Genomic DNA, 13,981 nt, shown 5'->3' with positions numbered 1-13,981 from the left:
GAGATTAATTGCGGGAGCTGACTTATTTATTAACTGATTTATTGACTTTCAAGACTGCATTTTGCTGCAATATGTGGAAATCAGGTGGAAAAACAAAATTATGTTTTGCATTTGACTGCCCATACACAAATCATTCATCATTGTATTAATTTTAAGTATACTGTGAATTGACCTATTATAAACAACTTTTCAATTGTTTACTTTGTATGTTTTTTATATTATTAGAACTATTATACTGTTTTTTTCCAGGCTTTGAAAAAAACTCAAAACCCGACAACATTTTTGAACAAGTGAGGTATTTATTCTGCAATGATTTAGCTATTAGATATATTACATACAACATATGGAGGTGGTTTAATTTTAAAAGTGATTGCTAAATATTCATAATATTTGTATTATGCAATATTTACTCAACCTACACTTTTACACATAACGCCCTCAGTATACAGGTACTATGTTTAATTACTACACCACACATGAAATTATATCTGGCAGTAGCACAAAATACCTAAAGGCAAGTCTTAGGGGCTGATTTACTAAAATTCGAGTTTCCTTTTTTTCACAAATCATATTTTTCTATAAAAAATGTAATTCTATTCAATCCTATTCGTTCAAATTCCTATAGGATTTTTAGAACCGTATTTATCAAATGGTTATAACTTTCATCCATTAATAAATACAATTCTAAAACTCCCATAGGAGTGAATAGAATGTGGGTGGGTTTTTATTTATTAAGCTGTAAGTAAAAGCAACTGAGGTCCCATAGAAGTCAATGGGAACTGCACTGATCCTATTGGACTTTTTTTTGCCAGCAATATGGCCCTGGCCATAGGCAGTAATTTCCTGGCTAGGTTGGTAAAATACTATCCAGACAGCAGTCCTGTGATTAGTATAGGAAATGTTACATTTGTGGAATACATACAAATCAATGTATAGTATAAAATTAATCTTTTGATGTTCAGAGGAGATGGACTAACTGCCTCTTTTCTGCCCTCACACTGTATCTGCTTATGAATGAAAACATTTTTTTTACCTTCATATTCATCATACCATCATTTCCATTTGTTCACCTCAGCCACAGAGGGGACTTTGAGACCTGAGGGGACTTTGAGAATTGTAATCATTTAAGTGCCTGTGATGGCCTTTCAGGCACATAAACGAGAACTCAGCAACAGCCCTTTTGAGATCATAGGATCTTTTGAAAGAGACTATAATTTATGGCTGAATCTCTCATGTGACCTTCATCTAGCATCTCACAAACTGTAACATCAATGCTATTTTAAATGCTGTCATTATTTATCGTCTTCAGTGTTAGCAAGTAATTGGGGAAAAGTCGTTATTTCTGGTGATCTATCTGAAAACAACTAGTTTTTTGAAGGTGAACAACCCCTTTAAACAGACTGAGCCAGTGCTGGGCCTAAAGCTGATTGCTTTGTGTGGTTTGGGAGGTTGCTTGTCATCTTTCAGCATAGAATACCTCTGCATCAGGGGCATTGGTGAGCAGGGTATTTGGTTGGCCAGAATCAGAAAAGGGCCAGATCTATGGGAATAAAGGTAGATGAGGTACATGCCCAGTACCCTATCACCATTGTGCTCTAGGCTCATGCCTCTTCTGCCTACTCCTAGTTCTGGCCCTTAACACTGTGCTGGTTACAACACAGATTGTATTATTATCATGCTAATTTGATAGCACCAGCACATGCACGAGTGACTTACATACATCTTTCACATCAGCAGTGTTGGACTGGGACACCAGGGGCCCACCCAAAAACCTTTGACCAGGGGCCCATCAGTTAATCTTAGACCAGGGGCACACTCTCACTGCTATTATTCTTCCTCTTCCCACAACCTCTATTCTCCTAGTCTCTTTTCTTTACATACTATAATCTATTATTCCATATATTTAGCCACTGTGTTCTCATTGAAATAGGGAATGGCCATGAAATAGGCCAAATGTCTAGCAGGATGAGGGCCCACTGATACCTGGGCCCACCGGGACTTTCCCTGGTTTCCCGATGGGTCAGTCAGACACTGCACATAAGTCCCTACCTGTGGAGCATACAATCTAAGGTCCCTATCATATTCTCACACACAGTGGCATAACTACTTATCGTCGGGCCCCCCTCCCCACAAAAATATCTTTGGAGGGGCCCAGCGCACATCACAATCCTTCTTGCTCAGTCACTATCTCATATGCGCCAGCTCTTACCCACCCACTCACTTGCTAGTGTGCTTTCACTCCCAGTCTGCTTGCTCTTAGAAAGAAAAGGGGAAGGCTGGGTAGGGGGATCTATACAGTTACAGAGCTACAGAGGAAGCAGACCCTGTGGTGTGGGCCCCCTGTGACCACAGGGTTTGCTTCCTCTATAGTTATGTTAATGCACACACATTTCTTGTGGGGCAGAAACAGACCTGGACTGGCAATCAGAGGGGCTGCTATAAGGTCCCATAGAAAGTCAGTATTTAGTGGGCTGGTGGGGGCTGTTTGGGCCTCTGTGTGGGCTGATTGAGCCTCTGTGTACCTGAAATGCCAAAGCCTATTTTAATTCTCAGTCTGGACCTGGGCAGAAATGCTACCAATGAAGTGAGCAGAGCCAGGCCAAGTATTATGTGCAGCTGAGGCAATACTCATTGGCCCAGCTAACTCCCCTCTGTCGGAAGCAGCATATCACTCTTTCCAAGCATTTTTTAGCCTGTACTTCTGGTGAGGGAAACACTTTTCCACTGATAGGTGCCCTTTAATGCGTAGACCTTGCTCTTCTATTAAAGATGGCCATAGATGTAAAGATTTTTAAAAGATCCAATTATCGTGAGACCACGATTATCTCGAAACGATCGTTTAAATGTACGACGTGTCCGTCAACTAAAAAGACCATTTCAGGTGATATTTCCAGCAAAACTGAAGGATAGCTGCCTGCTTGGCCCTGCAAACATAGATTGCACTGGGACCGATAAAGATTTTTAAACCTGGCTGATCAATTTTCTGGCAGATGTCGGTCGAAAGATCGTAAGATGTAAGATCGTTCGAATCCCACTAACCGCACGATAATTTGACGGAATGGTCGGACTGCACTGAAATCGGTCGTTCACCAAAGAAGAATTGTCGCGTCTATGGGGACCTTTATTTACACTGTGAAAAATCTTCCAGAGAAGCTGACCCCGTCACTTTGTTTGCCTAAATGGATGTGCCTTTTTCTTTTCTATCACATAATTACGCAGATAATCAGCCTTTAAGCCATCTATACCATATATTTACTTCTTCCAGGCAGAATAATCTATTTAAACCACTGCACTAGCAACATTTACTCTTTTGTCCCCCTGTCAGAGAACAGTGTGCACACTCACTTGCATTTGGTTAACAGTCTGAGTGATGGGAAGTGTAACCAATCACCAAGCTTCTCAGCTTCCAATAAATGCATGCCTGTGAGATGTCATTTTTGGTATATTCAGTGCTGCACTGCTCCAAACCAATCATAAATTGGGAAACATGATTGACAAAGCTCTTCTCCAATTAGAAGCAGAAGACTCACACAGCCCAGTTGTCAGGGAAGCAGCTGTAGACAAGGGACTGGGAAATGGGAAGTCTGAGGGCGGAGGTAGTGGCTGCACTGTTTGTATGAGGGGAGAGCAAGAGGAAAGGAAGAGACCGTATGAAAGGTGAGAGAATTGATGTTTCTTTCTGCAGTGTATATTTTTGAGAGGGAGTAAATTCCGTTTTATGGGACATATTGTATGTGTCCTATTGTGCAACACTACACTAAATGGGTTTTGTTGTAATGATACAGTCTATCAGCACCAGACTGGGATACAGAGGGCCCACCAGAGAAGCTAATATCAAGGCCCACTAATCAGGAGCCAGCTTCATTTTTCTTCTTGCTGTGTTTCTTGCTGTGTTTGCCCAAGTTTCAGAGATTCCTAGTTGTCAGAAACAGGGGGGTTGTGTCCTCCCCAGAATTTGGTTCTGAGTTTTTAGATGGGCAGGACACAGGAAGCAGACTGTGTGCACTAAATTGGATGAACCTCTCTATCCCTGTACTGTTTACAGCCTGGATTATATGGCTGTCTGTCCTGGTGTATCTCTTAGTTCTGCCTAGTTCTTTCTCTCCCATGAAAGGGATAGTTCACCTTCCAAACACATTTTCAATTCATTTGTTTTCAGGTTGAAATAAAGACTTTTTTTTCAATGACTTTCCATTTCTTATTTTTTTTACCGTTTCTTTCAAAATCTAAGTTTAAAGTTGAATGTCCCTGTCTCCGGTGTTTGCGTCTGTCAGCACAGTAAATTCAGGTGCAGATGCTAAACTGTTTTGCAACATTTAGTTGATACATTTCTCAGCAGCATCTCTGGAGTATTAGCAACTATTGTATCAATTCATTAAACAGCTGCCTTTAATGAAACTCTGCTCAACGTATCGATATAGAACAGTTTACAGGGTCAACGACCCCGCCCCTTCCCAGAGCTACTTTAGTAGGTGAAAAATGACACTTTATACTTCAATATTAGAAAACTGTCTCACATAGAAAATAGAAAGTAATTGGAAAAAGTCTTTATTTCTGATGAACTATCTGAAAACTAGGTGTTTGAAGGTGAACAACCCCATGGCACAAAACATGCTTTTACTGTGTCATGTCTGCAGTAACAGGTGTTACAACAGACATGGCACAGTATAGACCTGTTTGTATTTTATGCCAACTAGTATGGCAGCTACTACAATGACAAATTCAGGATTAATGAATCTGATGCAGAGTTCTACAAGACCCTGTCAGTCCTGTATAAAGCTGGCCATATATGCAAAGATCCGATAGTTCGAATCCTCGAACGATCGGACTTCTCCATCTCCCGACCTGCCACTAACCATTCCCATCAAATAAAGTAGTAAAAGAACAGATCAGCCGATGTTCTGCCCCTGACAGCAATCGTACGACATTTATGTCTGACAAAGCTAGTGACAGTCTCCCTCTGAAAATCGTACGATCGGCAATACATGCAGAGAAATTATCGGCAGCCGACAGAAATCTTTTAACCTGTCCGATCGACCATGGGACGAAAAAATTCAGGACTCTCCACACACGTTCCGAAAATCGTACGAATTGAGGTTTCGCGCGAACAGATCTTTGCGTCTATGGCCAACTTTACTCACAGCCTCCCTGGATCTCCCTACTTATCTAATTGGCATCTATTTGGATCTTTATATCAACAGGTTAAAGCTCTCAATGAGAATTTCATACTTTTCTATGTGTGGAAAAATTAGGAAAGCTGCTGGGAGTAAATAAAAACACAGACAGAGCCTTGAAATGGTACTAAAGAGTTAACGTTGTGTCCTCCAGAAAGGAGTGAGGGGGCCACTGGAGAAACTCCCAGCACACTCACTGGCTGTCCATTGTTTTCTTTCCCAGCACACAATTCCCCATGTATTCAGAGCAACTCTATCTATACCGTACAATTATTTCTTCTGCAGTTACAAGTATCTATTTAAGTAAACCATTGCAACATTTCCTCTGACAGTGTCAGAGAACAGTATTATCAGCCACCAGCGCTTAGATCACCATTTGAGTGACAAGCAGAGTAACCAATTCCTAAGCTTCTCGCTTCCCGGTAATTGCATGGATGTGAGATATTGTTTTGGCCTATCAGGCGCCGCACTGCTGCACACCAATCGCAAACTAGTAAATATGATTGACAAGGCATTTCTCCAATGAGAAATAGAAGGCTCACACGGCCCAGTTATCAGGGAAGCAGCTGTAGATAAGGGAGTAGGAAATGTAAAGTCTGAGGGCGGAGGTAGTGGCTGCACTGTGTGTATGAGAGGAGAGCAAGAGGAAAGCAAGAGACCGGGATAAAAGGTGAGAGAATTAATGTTGCTTTCTGTACAGTTTATATGATTTTTGGTAGGGAGTGAATTGCTTGTTATGAAATAGATATTCTACGTGTTAACACTACATTTCCTGTTATGCAATGCTACACTGAGTGTCTGCTGATGAGAGGGCCCATACAGTGCAAAATAAAGACAACTGACCTGCCATAATTGTTAGAGAATGTATCTATATTTACCCCTCCCTCACATTATCAACATTTTAGATATTTGATTTGATCTCTAGAGTGCTGTCCTCCAGATCTTTTACTAAAAGGTTAAGTTTTGCTCTCAATAGACACCAAGATGCAGCTCTTTTACTTGCTACAGCCTTGCCATATAACTACTTTACAATGTTCCACTTATATTTAATGTTCTATCATTTTTGCTCATGTAGCTGAATCTAAAATAGAATGTAGAGTTTCAAAACAACCGTGGCAAACCTTATTGATGTTTGCGAAAGTATCTCTAATCAAAAAACTCTCAAACAATTGTGGGGCCAGGGGCGTAACTACAGAGGAAGCAGACCCTGCGGCTGCAGGGGGGCCCAGGGGTATAGGGGGGGCCCAATGAGGCCCTAATTAATGAGCAATTTCTATATATAAATATACAGGACAACCTCTGGATATGTTGGGGGCCCTAAAATCAATTTGCTGTGGGGCCCAGTAACACCTAGTTACACCACTGTGTGGGGCGTTCCTTTTAAAGCAGGGGTAGATCGGGATCTACCAGTAGACTTTTAGCTGGTGATCTGTAGATCTCAAGACACTGTCGGCAAACAGCTTGTCTAAATCACCCTCCTGTTTCATGCTTTATTTCAGATATTTATTCTGTTACGGATAATTAAGAAATAGTAGTTTATTAAATATAGCAATATATATTTCCTTTAGAAATCAATATATAAAGGGGTTGTTCACCTTTGATGTAGAGAGTGATATTCTGAGATAATTTGCAATTTGTTTTCATTTTTGAGTTATTTAGCTTTTTATTCAGCAGCTCTTCCATTTGCATTTTAAGCAATCTGGTAACTAGGGCCCAAATTACCCCAAGCAACCATGCATTGAGTTTAATTAGAGACTGTAATAAGAGAGAGTCTGAATAGAAGGATCAGAAATAGAAATTAGCAATAACAAACATTTGTAGCCTTAGAGAGCATTTGTTTTTTTAGAAGGTAGTCGTCGACGCCCATTTGAAAGCTGCAACGAATCAGAAGAAAAAGACAAATAACTATAAAACTATAACAAATAAATAATGAAAACTATTTAAAAAGTGACTTAGAATTGGTAGTTCTATAACATAATAAAAGTTACCTTAAAGGTGAACCACCCCTTTTAAGTAATATTTTCCATGGAACAGAATGCTAACAGTGCTTTTATGGATGTAGATCATGGTGGGACAACATCACTTAAAGTAGACCTCGCATTAGTTAAAGGAACAGTAACGTCAAAAAATAAAAGTGGTTTAAAGTAATGAAAATATCATGTACTGTTGCCCTGCACTGGTAAAGCTGATCTGTTTGCTTCAGAAACACTACTATAGTTCATATAAACAAGCTGCTGTGTAGCAATGGCGGATATTGACAAACGGCTATATGGCACAGGTTAACTAATGGATAATAGATAACACCATTAGACAGAGTTTATCTGCTATCTGCTGTGTAATCTGATCCCTTTCTCCTTTGAACGGCTGCCCCCATTGCTACACAACGGCTCATTTATATAAACAATAGTAGTGTTTCTGAGGCAAACAGCAGTTTTACCAGTGCAGGGCAACACTGCATTATATTTTCATTACTTTAAAACACTTGTATTTTTTGACATTACTGTTCCTTTAAGTATGGGCACTCCTGCTTTAAAGTGTCAGTACATAAAGGAAAAAACCTCTGTACTTCTAGAAGGGTTTGAGTCAACCATTACTTCCTCTAGTGCAGGGGTTCCCATACTTTTTTTGTAACATTTAGATATTAAAAGAGTTGGAGAGCAACACAAGCATGAAATAAGTCCATGGGGATGCCAAATAAGGGCTGTGACTTGCTATGTGGTATCCCTATGTGTACTGTCAGCCTAAAAGAGGCTACATTTGGCAGTACACATAGGTTTTATGAGACCAAAACTTCTCTCCAGGCCAGGAATTCATAAATAAACACCTGCTTTGAGGCTATTGAGAGCAACATCCAAGGGTTTGGTGAGCATGTTGCTCGCAAGGCACTGGTTGGGTATCACTGCTCTAGAGTATAGTCAATTACTGTCAGCGTTGAACTGGACCTCCTAGGACCCATTAGAGGACCCGATGTCTGGGGCTTTTTTTCGTTAAGGGTTTGTGGATGGGAGGATCTACATCAGGGCTGTTGTAAGCTGAGGTCCTTTTGCTGGATGTGGTCTTCCAAGGGATATTTTATGGGACCTCAGTTCTTCTCAAGCTCTCTACAACATTTACACAGTACACATTTACTATGAGAAATAATCTTTCCACTGCGAGTAAACAGCTCCAGTAAAGCATCTCCAAATTTTAAAATATTCATTTGTAAGCTATTACGCCATAGTACTTTATTAAACAAGCATTTAAATCTTTTCATTAGGGATAGTTTCACGTTTACTAAGATCCCTCAGCAGGGCAGTCCCGGCCTGAACAAAATATATGTTTTAAATCTGGGTTATTTTAATAGATGACTCACTTTAAAGTCATTGTACTTATTTGCTGGATGAGACACATGGCACTGCTATTGTAAGTTTGCAAGCTTTCTTTCTACAATCCTCTTCCACTTGTCCATGATGAATAAAAAGGCAGCTGTAAGAATATCAGATAACCCAATGTAATTATAACCTGATCTGCCTTATTTATCCTGTCTGATAATGGAAAATGGCACCACACACTGTATTCAAACAACTGACACTGGCCAAGTATAGGTTGAATGATATAATGTGGCAGAAATATGAAGACATAGATTGAAATGTTTTCACCATGAGCAGCACATACCATACAGACAGCAGACACAATATACTTTAAAAGGGTTGTTCACCTTTAGATCAACTTCTACTATGACATAGACATTGATATTCTGCAACAGTTTACAATTAGTTGTACATGTATGGGACCTCTTATCCAGAATACTCCGGACCTGAGGTTTGCTGGATAAAGGTTCTTTTCGTAATTTAGATCTTCATACCTTAAGTCTACTAGAAAATCATGTAAACATTAAATAAACCCAATAGGCTGGTTTTGCTTCCAATAAGGATTAATTATATCTTAGTTGGGAACAAGTATAAGGTACTGTTTTATTATTACAGAGAAAAAGGAAATATTTTTTAAAAATAAATATTATTTGGATACAATGCAGTCAATGGGAGACAGCCTTTCTGTAAATTGGAGCTTTCTGGATAACAGGTTTACGGATATCGGATCCCCTAACTATACTTTTTTTTTTTTTGTGTGGTTTTTCAGTTATTTAACTTTTGTTCAGCAGCTCTCCAGCTTGGAATTTTAACATATGGTTGCTAGGGTCTTGTTTACCTTAGCAACTAGACAGCGTTTGGAATGTGAATAGGAAAGGGACTTAATAGAAATAAAAGTAATAAAAAGTAACAATAATAATGATAAAATTATAAGCTTACTTAACAATAATCTTTTGGCTGTCGATGTAGAATAGGAAGCTGGAAAGATGTTGAATAAGAAGGCAAATAATCCAAAATCTATGACAAAAAAAAACAATAAAGACCAATTACAAAGTTTCAATGAACAGGACATTATTTAACTTACTAAAAGTTAAATTAAAGGCAAACACTTTAACTATTCGTGACAAGCAGCAAACTTTTGCTTTGAATACACAGCATACTTTAACTATTCGTGACAAGCAACCCAAGCTACTCCCGGTTGTTGTGGTGCTACAATTGGCAGCTTTTTTGTGTGATATTTAGGTTTTGGACTGGCAGTTTACAAGATGCTCTACTTGGCACTATACTTAGATTTTATTCAATTAAAACTTTCTTTCAAGCTTGGGATTCAAAAATAAGCACCTGGTTTGAGGACTCTGAGAGCAACATCCAAGGGGTTAGAGAGCAACATGTTGCTCATGAGCTACTGGTTGGGGATCACTGATATAGACCCTGGAGCAATATTGTGAGATTTAAAAGCAAAAAGGGAATTAGGGAAAGCTTCAGCTCGTTATTATAACAGCTTAACGTCTCTACAAGGTTATCCCACCTTTCTGCTTAGTAACGTGAATAATTTACTCCACAGTATTTTGTTATCAGATTTGTATGTGCTGAAAAAAATGTGACTAGCTAAAATGTACAAAGCTTGGTATACGGATAATGTATGGCTGTTTTCCTTGCAAGCTTCTCTGCACTGTGTCATACTTTTGTGCTTGCACCCCTACCTACAGTATATTAATATATCTGTGAATGATCAAGTAATCTGCTTGGACATGTAGTTATATGCAAGTTTGCTACAGTTTAGTCATAGAGCTTCATGTGTCATGCATTATCTTATCGGTGCTACCTTGCCTGCTTTGTAAATAAGGAACTGCTTGTATCATCATTTCAAGAAAGCAGTGGATGCTGTGATCAAACACGCCATGTCTCACCTTACAAGCAAAGATAGGGCAGTTCTGCATTACAGACAGAGGATCTTGTGTTACACCATTGAGATGGATGGGCATGAGAAGTTCTGGTTAGAATCTTTCATTAGGAGACCTGCAATAAAATGCTAGTCCTGAGATCATTGTTGTGTCTGAAGTAGAACATCAGATAATTTAGCTTTAATTTGTTTGTTTCAAATAAAATCATAGTGCCATACCTCCCAACATTTTGGAAATAGAAAGAGGGACAAAAAGATTTGCTGTGCAGAGCGCACCAAGTTTTGTTGATGACGCTCATTTTGTGGCCACACTCCCTAATTACCATGTTCATTTTACAAAATTTGGCAGGTTATGAGTTTAGACACATTTCTGTGGTTATTAGAGTTTTACTAATGAAGTTGAATTGCCCTTTAAGCTGCAAGTGACAGTTTCCCGAAGAGATGTGCTTATCTTAAACTGTACAAAAGTTTCTAAAGTGCACCTGCCACGTATTCTGGGTTGTCTGCCAAAAGCCAATTAAGTTCTGGAAATCTTTTTTTTTTTTTTTTTTTATATTATTTTCTGGCTGTTCATTGCAGGAGATCAAAGAGAAAGTCAAGACATTTCAGTTACAATCCAGGACTGCTGGTTGAGCTGTCAAAATCTGGACTGTCCCACGAAAAATGGGACAGTTGGGAGGTATGTAGTGCTGTCATTAGTGTAATAAATATAGGCAAATAGATAAATTGCAGCAGTTAGGATGCATTAGCTTAATGGCCCATGCAATTATATGGGGATTTGTACTTATCTATTTTGCAACTTATCTTTGAGGCTAAAGGTGACAATACACTGGCAGCTTATCTGCCCATGTGTGGGCTCTCCGTAAGGCTACCCAACCGATATCTGTCCAAAATTAGCCAGATGTTGATTGGGCAGGTTTGATTTTCAACCCTATTCCAGTTGTTGAAATCTGATCGGTTGGTCCTAGGGCCAAACTATTGGATTAGCTTGATAGCACCCACCTTTGGTGGGCATATAAGGGGTAGGATCTCCTAATTTGTGGCCCCCTTAAAGGAGAACTAAAGTCTAGCTAAAGAAGTAGGCTAGAAATGTAAGTTTTGGGCTTCTGTACCAGTCCAAGGCAACCACAGCCCTTTAGCAGTAAAGATACATGCCACCAAAAATTCCCCAAGTAGCCCCCCATCTTCTTTTCTGCTGATTCACTGCACATGCTCAGTGCTGCTGACACTTACAGAGCTTAGGGACCACTCAAAATATACAGTACATATAGAATACAAATGTTGTAATATAATTAGTAATTAATACAGATAATTACAACATGGCAACACAAAAACCAGTGCAACTAGGATCAGCCATGTAGTATCAGCTTATATTACAGGCCAACCTCATTTTCTGCTTGATAATTTGCAATGACCCCCTAAACTTAGTTTCTCAACAGCTGCTCAGAGCCCACTGAGCATGTGAGTGTCGCAGACACTTTCCAAGATGGTGACCCCCTGTGACAAGTTTGAAATCCTGGATCTTTGCTGCTATTGAGATGCTGAAACTTTATGCTGATGCAATAAGGTCATTAAATAAAATATGGCACTTTAAGCCATATTTTTTTATAGAGTTTATTTCTCCTTTAAAGCTAATGTCTCACAGGTTGTTTTCTCCACTGGTGTAAATGCGCTAGCAGAAAAAAGTTGATCCATTGCCATCCATCTTCTCCATCTGTGTGCACTGACAGGTATGCATGTTCTGCAGGGTGACAATCTTCCCGAACTGGCTTCCTCGTGCCTGCTATAATGACAAAACGCCAGCGCCGATGAACTCACGGCGCTTCGATTTCCGAAGTTGCCTCATGAGGAAACTTCAGGTGACTTCAGAAATTGAATTGTCGCTGGCGTTTTGTCGTTATAGCAGGTGGAAGGCTGTTTGGGGAGATTGTCATCTCGCAGAAGAGGCGATTAGTCACCAGGTGACTAAATGTCCCCGAATCTTCCCGTATGCTTGAGGCCTTGTAAGATTTGTCCACCATACACTGGGCTCAGTCAACGTGACCTGATTGTTTGATGCTAGAGCCAACAATACAGACCTAGACTTGGAATCTGTGGGTTCTGGCAAATGCCAGAGGGGCTGCTATAAGTTGCCATAGACAGTCACTATTGGGCTGTACATACTTATCTCCAGCTGAAATACACAGGGGTCCCCAACCTTTTTCACCCGTGAGCAACATTCAGATATAAAAAGATTTGGGGAGCAACACAATCATGAAAAAGGTCCTGAGTGGTGCCAATAAGGGTTGTGATTGGCTATTGGTAGCCCCTATGTGGACTGACAGCCTACAGGAGGCTCTGTTTGGCAGTATATCCGGTTTTTATGTAACCAAAATTTGCCTCCCAGCCTGGAATTAAAAAATTAGCACCTGCTTTGAGGCCATGGAGAGCAACATCCAAGAGGTTGGGGAGCAACTTGTTGCTCACAAGCTACTGGTTGGGGATCACTGCACTAGGGCATATAGGTAAAAGTCTGCAGGTCCACATTCATACTTTCAAGGATCCAGTAATTTCAATATGTTTTGCCTTTAAGCACTTTTTGTCTTCAGAATTAATGAACCTAAATATATACAAACCATCTGCTGTATTATTTAATGTTTGCTGACTCTCAACAGTTGTGCAGTGAATCATATGTGCAATTACAGACTGTACAGGGCACATGTTTATGAGTTCACATCTTCAATCTTCATAGAACCAATATTTCCAGTTCAAATTCTCCTGAGACATTTGTCTGTGTTTAGATATCTAGAGTGTAATTTCTGCCCTGTGCTGTGTATGTTTAACTTAAATAATATTTTGTTCCCAGTGGGAGAGTTCCCCATGTCATTTACTGGAAAGCAAGCTATTTAAATACACTTCTTAAAAAAAAAAAAAAAGTTTTTATTTTCAGCTCGATACATCCATAATAAACAACAACCAATTCAAATACATAGCGGTCTGTCTTATCCATACATAATTATCACATGAGAATTGACGACCTAAGTTAGGACATCGATGGATAAGTCAAGCGTTTTTGTAACCTTTTTATTTGAGAGGGGTTAACAGGGAATGGGTAATTTAAATACACTATATACATTAGTTTGACCCTGTACTGGATAACTTCACTCTTTGTTCATTAAGAACACCCTTACCAAATGCAAATTGCATAACTGCACACACATATATATATATATATATATATATATATATATATATATATATATATATATATATATATATATATATATATAATATACTGTATCTGTATATCAGGATTGCCCATACTTTACTAAAGCGAGGTTTACTTTTAGTGATGTTGTCCCATTATGATCTACATCCATAAAGCATTTTTAGCATTTTGTTCCATGGAAAATATTACTTAAATATATATATATATATATATATATATATATATATATATATATATATATATATATATTGATTTATGAGAAAATGTGAATGAAAAGCATGAAATAGGAGGGTGATTTAGACAAGCTGTTTGTTGACAGTGTCTTGAGATCTACTGATCACCAGCT

The 13,981-nt window shown here is 39.1% G+C and overlaps 1 protein-coding gene across 3 annotated transcripts in view; it reads left to right on the top strand.

Annotated features, from left to right (window-relative positions):
• Positions 1 to 3,519: 3,519 nt before the first annotated feature.
• The window catches only part of abhd2.L (abhydrolase domain containing 2 L homeolog), a 36,707-nt gene continuing 26,245 nt past the window's right edge, over positions 3,520 to 13,981 (top strand). Inside the window, exon 1 of one of the 3 annotated variants that reach the window (XM_041586847.1) lies at positions 3,520 to 3,657. The gene's annotated coding sequence lies outside the window, so the exon portion shown is untranslated. Of the gene's footprint in view, positions 3,658 to 5,692; positions 5,845 to 11,061; positions 11,107 to 13,981 lie in introns of those variants that run through there. The other 2 variants (XM_041586846.1, XM_041586848.1) reach the window with 2 other exon arrangements.

This window comes from Xenopus laevis, chromosome 3L, assembly GCF_017654675.1.
Source record: "Xenopus laevis strain J_2021 chromosome 3L, Xenopus_laevis_v10.1, whole genome shotgun sequence".
Lineage (NCBI taxonomy): Eukaryota > Metazoa > Chordata > Amphibia > Anura > Pipidae > Xenopus > Xenopus laevis.
The sequence above is the reverse complement of the archived record's forward strand: the minus strand, read 5'-3'. Positions and strand labels throughout refer to the sequence as shown.